Source organism: Amblyomma mixtum, chromosome 3, assembly GCF_055824585.1.
Source record: "Amblyomma mixtum isolate Tamu chromosome 3, ASM5582458v1, whole genome shotgun sequence".
Taxonomy (NCBI): domain Eukaryota; kingdom Metazoa; phylum Arthropoda; class Arachnida; order Ixodida; family Ixodidae; genus Amblyomma; species Amblyomma mixtum.
Genome location: NC_143014.1, coordinates 213643176 through 213654359, shown reverse-complemented (window position 1 = coordinate 213654359; position 11184 = coordinate 213643176). Strand labels below are relative to the sequence as shown.

At 46.5% G+C, this 11184-nt stretch overlaps 2 non-coding genes across 2 annotated transcripts; both read left to right on the top strand.

The window, feature by feature from the left end:
- The first annotated feature begins 243 nt into the window (after positions 1–243).
- On the top strand, positions 244–315 carry TRNAP-UGG (transfer RNA proline (anticodon UGG)). Its single transcript has one exon. It is a non-coding gene; the product is annotated as a tRNA-Pro (tRNA).
- A 5292-nt stretch (positions 316–5607) lies between these two features.
- TRNAP-UGG (transfer RNA proline (anticodon UGG)) lies at positions 5608–5679 on the top strand. The gene has a single exon. It is a non-coding gene; the product is annotated as a tRNA-Pro (tRNA).
- Positions 5680–11184: the final 5505 nt, after the last annotated feature.

Genomic DNA, 11184 nt, shown 5'->3' with positions numbered 1-11184 from the left:
CTAAGCCACTGCAGCTTTCGATGAAGAATTAGGTACGGCCTTCGCTCACACGCGTATAACGGTGTAGTGCGCTGGAACTTACACAAAGGCACTGTAATATTAATGAGCAGCAAAAGAGGGCTTAATGGATACGAACTGAATTGCTGCTCGCTGATAAAAACAATTAGAAGCCTCAATACCGGATATAGAGTTCTTACGAAAGTGCGCCATTATATGCAGTTTGAGTGCTTAGCAACTGCGCGGGGCCCGTTGGTCTAGGGGTATGATTCTCGCTTTGGGTGCGAGAGGTCCCGGGTTGAAATCCCGGACGGGCCCATTGTTTTAAGAAAGCGTTTTTTTTTAGTACGCAAGCACTAAGAGCCCCCACTCACCGATTTCGCCACTGTCTGCCTGGCTAAGTTGACCCATCTGTCCCTCTAGCTGACTGGGAGGGCCACCTCCGTCACTTGACTGTAGTGACATCACAAGCTGCCCACCCGATTGTGATCAAACTACCTACAGGGGAATGTGAGAGTTCTGTTAATGATTGGTCGCCATAGGTCGCTTTGGAAAGAAGAACGTGGCCCCACCGGTGGCAGCACTTGTCATATATCAGAGTAGTGGCGCACCGCTTAACCGATGCACCACTGCGCCCGTAGTGGTCTGACGAATTAGAATGACCAATTCCGGATATATGGTCATTAACCCATTAACGCCATCGGGTCATACCCTCAAGACCGACCATAAGTTACCCCGGCAGTTTTAGTGCGCTAGCTCTGAGACCCCTACTCGTCAATTTCGCCGTTCTTTTTCTGAATCTTGCTTGACCTTTAAAACCGAGCCTCGAAACAAACCACAAACCGATGTGCTAGCTCACCTAATTTGCATTTACCCTAGCCACACTAAATTGCACGTCGTTTTCTTTCCTTTGCACCTCAAGCCTCGACTCCGAAGGCGGTTTCAAGGCGTACGCATAGCAGGCCTACGCGCTCGCGCATTTGCCAGAACTGGTGTGTGTAGGAGACGCGAGCAGGACGCACCGGCGTGGCTGCCGTACAGCAATCGGAGAACGCGACTCCTGCAGCTTCCGGTTTCTCTGATTGCAGCTGCCACAGCTGCTCTTTTCTTGGCGGTGTGAAATCAGAACACGGGAGCTAGCCAGCACGAAACACGGGGAGATATCTGCGTCTTTTTCTACTACGCCCGGCGTAAAGTGGCGCTGTTCGGGCAGGCATACGGAACGTACGCCTCACATTTGTAGACACTGACGCATTTCGAACACTGAATAATAATGAAACACAAGGCAGGGGCGAATCTAGGAATTTTGCCACCACAGGTGGAATGAAATTAGTGCTCCCGCTCTCCAGTTTAATACTGTATTTTGATCACAGTAAGAAATTTCAGCGCTCTTAGCACAGGACCTTTTAGTCGAGATTCCCACAGTAAAAACTTTCACATGCTGAGTGAAACTTGGCGCGGATTGCTTCACTCCTATTACCCTGCTTAACTTTCCTACATCGCGCCAAAGCGCATGCGCTTTCAAAAAGCTTGCAGGGAAAGCAACCTCTCCAGAACACCTAGCTCGTCGCAATAGCCAAAATGTGTTGGGTCACAGCGCCGAGGGTAGGTGCGTTTCATAAATTGTAAAACTGATAAGGATATTACTCACGGTGGACTCCACGCCTCTCTATAGACTACCAGCAGTCAATATTAGTTAACCAGTCAACGAGTTATAGAGTCGTAGCTGAATTCTAATGCTCTATACCACCGTCGATGCTATGGCTAAGAAAGCGCTATTCTAACTCAAAAAGACTGTTTTGAAAAATTCAAGAACATCTTAGCTGAAACACTCCGTACTACAGAGTATTTTGGACGCAACGCCCGCGTAATTTTAACTAGCTGCAACGGAGGGCTTTTAGAATGTTGGGTCTTTTTTTCATTTTTACCCACAGCAATACAGGAATGGAATGAATTAACAGTCTGCTGTCATGGAACGTAATCCTATCACATTTAAAGATCTGTTACTGTCTTGCTTGAAACATTACAAAATTATCTACATTTCTTTTCACACCATTAGTTATATGTACTTGAGCAACTCCTTTGTACTTCCACCGCTCTAGTTGATAGCATTCATAGTAACTGTTCTCATTTAATTCTACTGGCTTTTTTTTGCATTGCACTCATTGTGTATTTATCACTGTTTAATTAAATTTTTATTCTGATTTATTTATGCTGACTTTATTTCATATATTGTTCCATGTGCGTCACCGCCATTCCCCCCCCCCCCCCCCCTCCCGCCCTTTTGTAATACCCTGGAAGGGGTCCTTAAGGGTTCAATTCAATTCTTCTCGGCTGAAGAATAAAACTCAAAGAAATCGCAAAACCGGCTTTCTGGATATCTTACTCAAGTGCGTGCTTTGTAAGTTTTCTTGCACCGATATTTTGTTCTGATGAGCAGTGTTCCTTCCCTGCTTATGAACAGTCGCTTTGGCTCTTTACACGACTGTGCCACCAAGAGGATTGGTAAAGTTTTCTTTTGACAGATTGTAGGGGCTGCTGTTTTCAGGCATTCAGTCGGAATGTCTGTCTCTGCGGTGTGAGGCCGGGTGTATTCTACGCCTTACTTAAGCTTGCAGTTCAAACATATTTGTATTCGTACCCTTCTACGGCTTGCTTTGACCGCACCCTGGTGTATTGGTGTACTGGTGTATTGGTGTATTGGATGCGGTGTATTGGATGCAAAACCCTGAAAAAATAAAAAAAATAAACAAAGGTACCTCAATAGAACAGTTCGATAAAGCAAAAGCAACGCCTATGGAATTTTAACTAGCTGTAGCGGAGGATGACTCTCTGGTGCACAATAAAACTGAACGAAATATTTAGACCGGTATTCTCCACATCTTACGCAAGGACGTGTTTCTTACAGACGCCGCACGGGGCCCGTTGGGATTTGTTTAAACAGGAGATCAAAAACTTGGCAATTGAGGCCTCAGCAAGAATCGCTTTCCTGAAGAGACACCACCTTCGTGAGCTTGGGCGCACCCTAACGGAGCTACATTAGCTAGACAGGATAAACCCGGGTGCCTATCTCGAAGAGATTAATAACGTAAAAGCAGAGCTTCAACAATTTACGACAGAAAGATATAAGGGGGCCTTGATACGATCTCGGTCCCGAAGGTTTCTTGATGAACAACCTTCTCGTCGGGCCCTGAATGATAAAAGAGAGAATGCTCTTGCGAAGGAAATATTGGAAATTCAGTATGGTGATTGCACATACAGCGATGCGCCTGGTATTCTTGCTGCTTTCTTCGACTATTATCGAAAGCTGTTTGGTAGTTGCGATGATCCAAATCAGGGTTTCGATTACAGTTCCTTACTCGGAAACTTCCCTCGACTAGACGATGAGAAGTGTGCTATAGTGAAGGGATCTATCACTTTGGATGAAATTCAATCAGCCATTTCTGCCCTGCAGAGCCAGAAATCTCCTGGGCCAGATGGTATTACTAGCGAATTCTATAAAACTTTTTCGCCTTGCCTAGTGCCTGTTTTGATGGAAGTTTTCCAAGCATCTTATGATGTGGGTGTCCTGCCTCCCACTTTCTATTCTGGGCACACAATATTAATTCCCAAAAGCAAAGATACTAATCGGTTGAAAACTGTTGAGGGATATCGTCCAATTTCCCTCTGCAATGTTAATTACAATATTTTTGCCAAGGTTCTTAGCAGTCGTCTGCAGCTCGTCATTATGGACTTGATAGGTTCGCATCAGGTCTGTGGTATTAGAGGCCGTAGTATTCAAACACATATCCATATTGCACGTTCAGTATTAGAGACAATATCAGATGAGACAGGCCAAGTTGCTCTGATTCAAATTGACTTGGCGAAGGCTTTTGATAAAGTTCGGCACGATTTCTTGTTCGCGGTCTTGGAGTATGCAAATATTGGTGACGTCTTGCTCAAAGGCATAAGGCTGTGCTATAAGAACTCCTATACAAGGGTTATTGTTAATCAGGAGCTAACGAAACCAATACCACTAGAAGCATCTGTTCGTCAAGGATGTCCACTGTCTCCATTGTTGTTTGCCCTATATCTGGAACCCCTCTGTCTCAGTATAATTAACAGCGTAGTTATCCGCGGTTTCTCTCTGGCTCGATGTGAAGTTAAAGTTTTAGCCTATGCTGATGATGTCGCCCTCTTTTGTTCTGACAAAAAGAGTGTACTTGAGGCTCTAAACTTGACTAAACAGTTCTGTGATGTATCAGGCGCGGCTCTTAATTTAGAGAAATCCAAAGGCTTTTGGTTGGGTTATTGGGGAACTAGGCCAAGCCAGTTCGGTGGCATATGCTGGGACAGTAGCCCTCTTGAGTACCTAGGCGTTCCGCTGCACCAAGTTCGCAACAGTACAGCCTACTGGGATTCACAAATTGTAACTCTACGGCGGCAAACACAGGCTTGGATGGGTAGGGAACTCTCAGTGTTTGCGAGGGCACAGGTCTGTAACATATTTTTGTTTGCAAAGCTCGCGTATGTCCTTCAAGTCCTGCATTGTGCGAGGAGGAAGGTGCAAGCAATACACAGAATATTTGCAACATTCGTTTGGCGCTCTCAATGGGAGCCCATGAGGCGTGACAACTTGTTCCTTCCCTTAGAGGGTGGTGGAGTGGGTCTTGTTCACTTGTTCGTGCATCAACTTGTTTCCCGTTTTTTCTTTTTAAAATCGGCAAACCACCCGTTTCTGGTAGCTGTGCTCATTAGGCGGCTTAGTTTTCATTTGCCTTACTTATTCGCACCGACTGTGCAGGCTCGTGAGGGGACTTTGTGGGGAATCCTCAAGGAGGTTGCTGACATTTTCAATTTTCTCACTGTGCGCTTCTCTTTAGATTACCTGTATAGCCTCTCGAGAAAACAGATGACCCAGGCTCTCACTGAGTCTTCGTTCCCTACACCATTGTATCGGGAGCCTTATCTGGGGTCTTTGGACATCAGTGTTCTAAAGCATGTTAGGCGGATGTGTATTCAGGCAGCCGCTAAAACGTTCTTTTTCAAACTACACACAGCGACGCTGCCTGTCAAGACATTTCTTAATGACAAGGGGATGTTTCTACCTTGGAATGTGAATTGCCGTCTGTGTAACGTGCCTGAGACAATTGATCATTGTTTTATCCTGTGCCGTGATGCCATGTTTTTTTGGGACATACTACAACGAACTCTCAAGAAGGACATTGAAATTACACCGTACACTATTAGATTTCTGCCTATTGAAAAAAACTCTGCTGTGCCTTATGATCTGTTTATGTTGATGGGACTATTCAGTCTTTGGAAAAGCCGTATGATGGACAGACATGCCGAGCCACCAAGATCGTCCAAATCTGTGTTTCGAGAACAGTGTGCTTTGGTGAGGAGTGTATATGCTGCACGCGAAGAACCTCCAAGCTGGCTGCCGTGCCTAGATGCATGTGTGTGCCTCCCTGGATTTTGATGTTTTGATGGGGCTGCAGTATTGAGTTAGGGCAATGGCGGGCTCCTATTAGTCAGCCCGGCAACTTGAGACGCGATCCAGTCTGATTGAAGTTTTCCTCCTTTCTACGGATGTTCTTCCATGCAATAAAGAAAAAAAAAAAAAAAGGGGGCCCGTTGGTCCAGGGGTATGATTCTCGCTTTGGGTGCGAGAGGTCCCGGGTTCAAATCCCGGATGGGCCCATTTCTTTTTTTTTTTTCAATGTGTGCCCCGTCATGCTGCTTAACGCCATACCTTTTTTGCTGAATCTCTCTCCCTGTTAGGGTGAAGTGATGCACCGTTGCGCAACTGCGGCAGGAGTAGCTGGCAGACATGGCAATATCAAATTCCTGTAATGTCATTACAGATATTTTAATATCCTTCCAGTTAATTCTAATTTAATGAATTACTTTTCTGGTCCACCAAGTTGCATGTAGTGAATTACTGTTGAGCAGTAATTTTAAAGCGAAAGTAATTAATCACTGTAGAAATTACTTTTATTAACAATGCAGAGCTGCTTTTAATGTCGGCAAAGATTTCGCCTCCCGTCTGCCGGGTCGGGCCCCTCAACAGCAGCAGCAGTGCGCGAAAAGCCTGGGCCAGCAAGAAGGCTGAGTTGCACACGTGGGCGATGTGCGCGCAGACGTAACCGCCACCTTGGAATGAAAACACAGAATGATACATGGCATATGGCGCATACCGACACCAGATTTTACCATTTTCTAGTTATAAGCAAGGACAGAAAAGCTCCTCGACATGAAAAATATAGACTTGCTATAAAATGCATCATTCGTCCGGCTATTCAGCATGGCGAATTGGGCACACTATCTTCAAGGCAGGGCAAAAATATCGACGTCGACATTGAAGCTGAGCTCCTACTGTGATAAACTGACAAGTCTGAATGGTTGTGGGAGGTGCGCCCACTGAGCTTTTTGTGAATGTGAAAAGTAAAAAAGTTTTGGTTAGTTTATTAGGGTTTAAAGCCCCGAACCGACTCAGGCTGAGGGAAGCCGTAGTGAAGGGCTCCGGAAATTTCGACCACTGGGGGTTCTTTAACGTGCACTGATATCGCACAATACACGGGCCTCTAGATTTTCGCCTCCATCGAAATTCAACCACTGGGGTCGGGATCGAACCCGCGTCTTTCAGGTCGGCAGCCGAGCGCCGTAACCACCGAGCCACCGCGGCGGCTTCAACACTCTGGCGAATAATATGTCTTTTATTGTGTTTTATACTTTGGGAATCGCCGTCTATAGGAAGTGCTGCAAGTGCGCATAGATGCTAATATCAGAACATAGGACGCCAGACAGTCGCCTCCGTAAGAAAGTTTGTAAAGCACAGATCAATCAGCATGTTTAATTGTGTTGTTACCCTAGTGGCTTAGGGAATTAAATTTTCACAACCAATTGAAAGCATAAATTCCAGAAGTTGCCATTTGGGTTGTTCAGCTAAAAACAGGTCAACATAAAAATTCGCGACAACTACATGCCATTTTTTCACATTTGCAAAAACCAGTACTCTTTCAAGAAAGGTAAGAAAATTATGAATAATGCCATAGGCAGGGCGCTGAAATACAGTACGACACACAGTCGCAACAGTTTCAAGTTTACTGCTCACAGATGTGAAATCTTGCAAACATTCACACGGATAACGTTGTGCGCGTAGGCGCGTGGAGCACACGCTTCGCATGCTTAGGGAGCCCTGACGTATTCCGAGCACTGACGACTCATTTCCTCCATATAAGGGCTGAATCAGGGAATTTTTCAAACACAGACAACGTGAATTGAGCGCGCCCCCTCTCCCTCTCGATGCTATATTTTCATCTAATTGTGAATTTCAAGCGGTCTTAGCAGAAGAGCTTAGCACAGGAGCCTCACTTGGGATTACTCATTCCCACCACCCACAGTCCGGTGGACGCGGCGAGCAATGGGCGCAGATCGCGCGGAGCCTTCTGTATCCTTTTATCAGAGTGCAGCATTTTAGACCCACAGCAACGAGAGTGCAGATAATTCTTCTAGTAGCGCCGAAAATATAGCGTCGATTCGCCGGAACGTGCGAGTAGCCGTCTTTCGCATCTACACTGAGCTTTTCACGTCCGGTGTTGAAATAACTGGTTTTCTAGCACCGACATTTTGTTCTCATGAGCTGTGTTCCTTTTCTCCTCATGAATAGTCGCTTTTGCTCTTCAGACGACGGTGCCACCAAGAGGATTGGTCATGTTTTCTTTTGACAGATTGTCGGGCATGTTGTTTCCAGGCTTTCAGTCGGAATGTCTGTCTTTTCGGAGTGAGGCCGGCTGTATTCTACGCCTTATTTAAGCGTGCAGTTTAAATATCTTTGTATTCGTGCCCTTCTACGCCTTGCTTTCCGGCCGCAGCGGTTGAATAAATATGGAGGCGAAATTCTAGAGGCCCGTGTACTGTGCCATGTCAGTGCACGTTAAAGAACCCCAGGTGGTCGAAATTTCCGGAGCCCATCATTACGGCGTCTCTCATAGCGTGAGTCGCTTTGGGACGTTAAACCCCATAAACCAAAGCAAACCAAGCCTTGCTTTGTCCGCACCCTTATGGTATTCCTTGTGCAGTGTAACGGATGCAGAACCCCGAAAAAAATAAAAAAATAAACAAAGGCACCTCAATAGAACCGTTCGATAAAACAAAGGCAACGCGTATGGAATTTTAGCTAGCTGTAGCGAAGGATGACTCTCTGGTGCACAATAAAACAACGAAATGTTGAGACCAGTATCCTCCATATCTTACGCAAGGACGTGTTTCTGAAACGACATTTCTCATTAACGGTTGGTCTGGGGTATGATTCTCGCTTAGGGTGCGAGTGGTCCTGGGTTCAAATCCCGGACGGGCCCGTTTTTTGTTATTTTTGAATCTGTGCCGCGCCATGCTGCTTAACGCAGGACCTTTTTTGCGGCAGCCCTCTCTCTTTTAGTGTGACCTGAGGCACCGTTGCCCTCCCTTGCTCAACTGCGGCAGTAGTAACTGGCAGACATGGCAGTATTAAGTTCCTGTAATGCAGTTACAGAAATTTAAATATACTTCTCGTTAATTTTAACCTAATGAATTACTTTTCTAGTCCAGTAATTAAGTAGCATGTGATGAATTGCTATGCAGCATTAATTTGAAAGTCAAAGCAATTAATTACTGTGTAAGTTATTTTTGTTAAGAATGCACCACTGCTTTTAAAGTAGCAATAATTTGATTTCTCATTTGCGGGGTCGGGTACTTCCGCAGGTTTGGTTTATGGAGGTTTAAAGTACCAACGCGACTAAGGCTATGAGGGACGCAGTAGTGAAGGGCTTCGTAAATATCGACCACCTGGGGTTCTTCAATGTGCACTGATATAGCGCAGTACACCGGCCTCTGGAATCTCGCCTCCATCGAAATTCCACCGCCGCAGCCGGGATCGAACCCGCGCCTTTTGGGTCAGCAGCCGTGCGCCATAACCACTGTGCCACCGCGGCAGCTAATTGTAGCGATATTAAGCATGGAATGCTTTTAGCTCCCGTTGTCGGTAATGTGGTGACGTCACGCCGAGACCGCGAGCCATCATCCGGGCACTGAAATCCACTCATCCGGGCACTGAAACGAGAACATCCGGGCACCGTACGAGATTTAACGAGTTTTAACGAGACTCTCTAAGCCCTCCTACAGGACCGGCATACAAGCGCCGGGAGCTTCACGCCGAACGGGTGGTGGCGTTCCTCCCTTCCTGTACCATGCGGTTCGGGTGTTCACCGAGATGACAGAGATTTACTGCGCCATTTACTTTCCTCAAAATGCGTTGCGTTCAAGGGGCAAGGCATCACGCCGAACGGTGGTGGTGTTCCTGCCTTTACGGGGCGGTTCGGCTGTCCACCAAGATGACAAAGAATTACTGCGCCATTTCCTTTCCTCAAACAGCCTTGCGTTCAAAGGGCAAGGCATCGCGCCGAACGGGTGGTGGCGTTCCTCCCTTCCTGTACTGTGCGGTTCGGGTGTCCACCGAGATGATAGAGAATTACTACATAATTTCCTTTCCTCAAAAAGCGTCGCGTTCGAAGGGCAAGGCGTCGCGCCGAACTGGTGGTGGCGTGGACTGCCTGGCAGCCTAAAGGCGAAGCTTAAACGTCATTAATTAGCAGTTAGTGACTATTTAGTAATTATTCAGTAATTAGTCACTAATTAGTAATTTGTCATTACCTTGTCATCAATTATGTGTGACGTAATTAAGTGGTGACGTCACCAGTGTCACATAGACAAAGTAGCGTGGAAAACGCTTTCGCCTCTTCGCACTTTACACAGTTTCGAACGCGCTGCATATACATTCTTGTCAGGCCTGCGTCTCGTCGTGTCCGCGTACACTTGTGCTATGCCCGTAAACATTTCATGCTTACTCTACTCTCGGTTACGGGAGAGGCAGAGATTTTTTAAATCTGGTGAGCAGTGTGTGCGCCTTTCTTCTGCTTGGAAAGACTCTACATGCTTCCAGCACCAGCGATGATGTTTTAATGTGATAGCGTTAAGGGCCCCGTGTCGCAGAAAAGCCGGTGTCGTCGTCGGCGGCGTTGGCCGTGAGAGAAAAATCACAGAAGCATTAATAAATAGAACCGCGGAGGAAAACGGTCCAGTTGGGGAATCGAACCAGGACCTCCGGAGTGCGAGACGAGCACGCTAACCACTCCGCCACGCCAGTTCGATAGTTAGGAATGAGCAAAGGCGCGTCTAGTGAATACGGTGGTGTCTTAGAAGGGTGCTTTAGAGACATGTACTCTCGTGTCTATTTCCTTTCCTTAAAGGGACTATGCAACGAATTTAAAGTCGCTTGTAAATGTTTTCAGCGCTTCGAAATGATGCTATAGAAGCATTCGCACCAAGTATGAGTCTTCGGAACTGAGCCGGCAATTCATTATTAATTTTTTAAAAAACCTGTTTTTTTTTTTAAATTCGCATGCCGATTGGCGTCTTCGTAACGACCAATTTTGAAACTAAAATCGTGAAAATAGACGTCACTAGCCCCGTGACGTCGGCAGGCCACCACACGCTGTCATTCGTTGGAGCCACGGCACCCACGATGTCACGGGCACACTTCCGGAAGGTGTGAAAATCGTCTGCTCGTCCCGCCGCGCGACCCTCTTTGGCAAGCGTGAGCCAGGGCATTGCCTTCGCGCATATGGTTTCAATTTTCCTCTGCCGCCTCTTTCTGTCGGGGAGTTCGGGAGCCACTCACAGTACCTTTGTCGCAGTGACAAGCAAAGAAATCCGACGCGCACCGCAATCCAGAAAGGCGAGAAAGAGACCAGAGAGACGCTGCCGACGCTGCTGCTGGGGTGCTGGGTGCGAAAGCCGGAAGTCGCAAAGCGAATGTCAGCGAATGACATAACCATGGGCGGAGCCCGGTCCCAGAACTGTTATCTTCATTTTTTTTTCCTGGTGCAACGCGTGTATGAGTTGAGGGAAGAGAGTAGGAGCGTAATTTTAATCGTCTATAACTTCATTGTTATTGATGCCAGCTCAAAAGTTCTTTCGCGGGGGTGACGAGTGATGGAAGGCTGCTATTCCATAACTTCTTTTCATATATTGTAGTTTGTGTATGTATCGGTGTCCTTTTCCCATTTGTCATCAACACAGCAGTGTATAACTTTCGAATGCATTTGTTCAGTTTTAATTGTTTTTTTCTAGTTTCAAACTACATCTCTGTGTAGCAATCCGTTCAAT